This window comes from Mandrillus leucophaeus, unplaced genomic scaffold (genome assembly GCF_000951045.1).
Source record: "Mandrillus leucophaeus isolate KB7577 unplaced genomic scaffold, Mleu.le_1.0 Scaffold704, whole genome shotgun sequence".
Taxonomy (NCBI): Eukaryota; Metazoa; Chordata; class Mammalia; order Primates; family Cercopithecidae; genus Mandrillus; species Mandrillus leucophaeus.
In genome coordinates, this window is record NW_012107631.1 from 1,118,285 (window position 1) to 1,120,702 (window position 2,418).

Sequence of the window (2,418 nt, forward strand, 5' to 3'; positions counted from 1 at the left end):
TTTTAGTAGAGACGGGATTTTGCCATGTTTGCCAGGCTGGTATCAAACTCCTGACCTCAAGTGATTCACCCACCTTGGCCTCCCAAAGTTCTGGGATTACAGGTGTGAGCCACCACACCCAGACTGATTCCTTTGTTTAAATATACGCTGTGGTGAATCATTTTCCTTTGTGGTAATTCTGTGATGGGCTGGCTCACTGTGGTTTACATGAGGGGACTTGGTAATGAATCACACACTCACTGTTATGAAAGGGGAGTAACTCTCTGAAAAGGATTTAAAAAATTTTCCCAAATTTTGCCATCATCCCTGAGCCCAGTTGATTACTCAGGCTCATTTTATCAGAAGAATTTTTAGAAATACTGTCCATATTTCCTGAGCATAGAGGTCATTCATGTGATGTGACTCCACTTTTCCCAATCTATCCATGGGACCATCTGACCCTGGTCCCACTGGAAAATTAGGTCTGTTAAATCTAGGACATACTGCATTCATTCATATTTCCAGAGTTGGTTAAATCTGCTAGACTAGACATGATGGGTGTTCCTGTGGACCTCACCTCCTGGAGAGCCCAGGAGATGTTGAGGAGTATGGTACTGAATTGGCATTTGTTGGGTTTGGCCAAGATCTGCCACCCTCCAGACCCATGTTCATTCTAGGCATTGCAGAGCCACCTAAAGCATTCACTGGGCATCTCATTTCTCCTTCATCATTCTGTACTGACAACCAAGGGTCAGACTGTGGCCCTCCGGACACCATTCCTCTTGGAGGAATTGGCCCACCCATACTTAAATGTCCTTGTTGTCAAGTTGGATTCCACAGGGGAGTAATGGCTGACTTCCTAGGACACTTCTAAGTGCCTGTTTAGGTATCCTCAATGGGAACCTTGGACCTCCAGGGTACCGAGGTGACATAAAAGGATAATCATGGATGTTTTTTGTTTCATTTGAGCGTTCACATGTTTCCCTTGTCTCTGGAGCTGCAGAGTAGAGATCCCAAAATACACAACACCAGGAATGTAAAAATCCTGGTGGTTCTCCCAGTGTGATTTTTTCACCCATCTTATCTCTGATAAAAATGTTCGGGGTGATTTCTGAACTCCTACATGGAGCAGATATTCATACATGTAAAGTGCTAACTTCAACAAGGTGTGGCTGTCACATGGGTTAATGCTGCTGTTACTCTTACCTTTGCTGTACATGCTTGTGCTGAGAGTAACTCCCACGGTCATGCACCTGTTACCCCCTCATAGCCTCCCCAGAAACAGCCCTGTCCCCATGGCGACCCATGTAGCCACCTTCACTATTGGCTGCCCCACATCAACGCCTTTTGCATTTGTTTATACATTTGTTTCCTCATTGCTTATTATATATGACATATTTTTAATTCTCCTATGAATCAATTGTAGCATGTTACTACTTCCCTCATTAATTAAAAACTATATAAAATCTTTGACATGTGTGAATTTTATATATGTATAAAAGTTATGATTGTATCCTACTTTTAAAATTATTCCCTTTTCTTTCTTTTTTTTGAGATGGAGTCTTGCTCTGTCACCTAGGCTAGAGTGCAGTGGCGTGATCCTGGCTCACTGCAACCTCTGTCTCCCGGATTCAAGTGATTCTCCTGCCTCAGCCTCCTGAGTAGCTAGGATTACAGGCACCCACCACCACACTTGGCTAATTTTTGTATTTTTAGTAGAGACGGGGTTTCACCATCTTGGCCAAGATTGTCTAGAGCTCCTGACCTTGTGAGCCACCCACCTAGGCCTCCCAAAGTGTTGGAATTACAGGTGTGAGCCACCGTGCCTAGCCAAAAATTATGTTTTAAGACTAACACATTTCATCTACATATAATTTTGAGTAATTCTTTATTAATATACCTTTTTCATTTTTCCCTTTCTTTGACCACTTTAATTATTTTGTTTTATTTTATTTTTTGAGATGGAGTCTTACTCTGTCACCCAGGCTGGAACATAGTGGCACGATCTTGGCTCACCGCAACCTCCACTTCCCAGGTTCAAGTGATTCTCCTGCCCGAACCTCCCGAGTAGCTGGGATTACAGGCGCCCGCCACAATGCCTGGCTAATTTTTGTATTTTTAGTAGAGACAAGGTTTCACCATGTTGGCCAGGCTGGTCTTGAACCCCTGACCTCAGGTGACCCCCCCACCTTGGCCTCCCAAAGTGCTGGGATTACAGGCATAAGCCACTGTGCCTAGCCTTATTTATTTTTTATTTTTTTAATTAATTTATTTTTTGAAATGCAGTCTGGCTCTGTGGGCCAGGCTGGAGTGCAGCATCATGATCTGGGCTCACTGCAACCTCTGCCTCCTGGATTTAAGCAATTCTCCTACCTCAGCCTCCTGAGTAGCTGGGATTATAGGCACACGCCACCAAGCCTGGCTAATTTTTATATTTTT

At 43.8% G+C, this 2,418-nt stretch overlaps 1 pseudogene; it reads right to left on the bottom strand.

The window, feature by feature from the left end:
* Window positions 1-228: 228 nt before the first annotated feature.
* On the bottom strand, window positions 229-1,198 carry LOC105528154 (annotated as a pseudogene).
* Window positions 1,199-2,418: the final 1,220 nt, after the last annotated feature.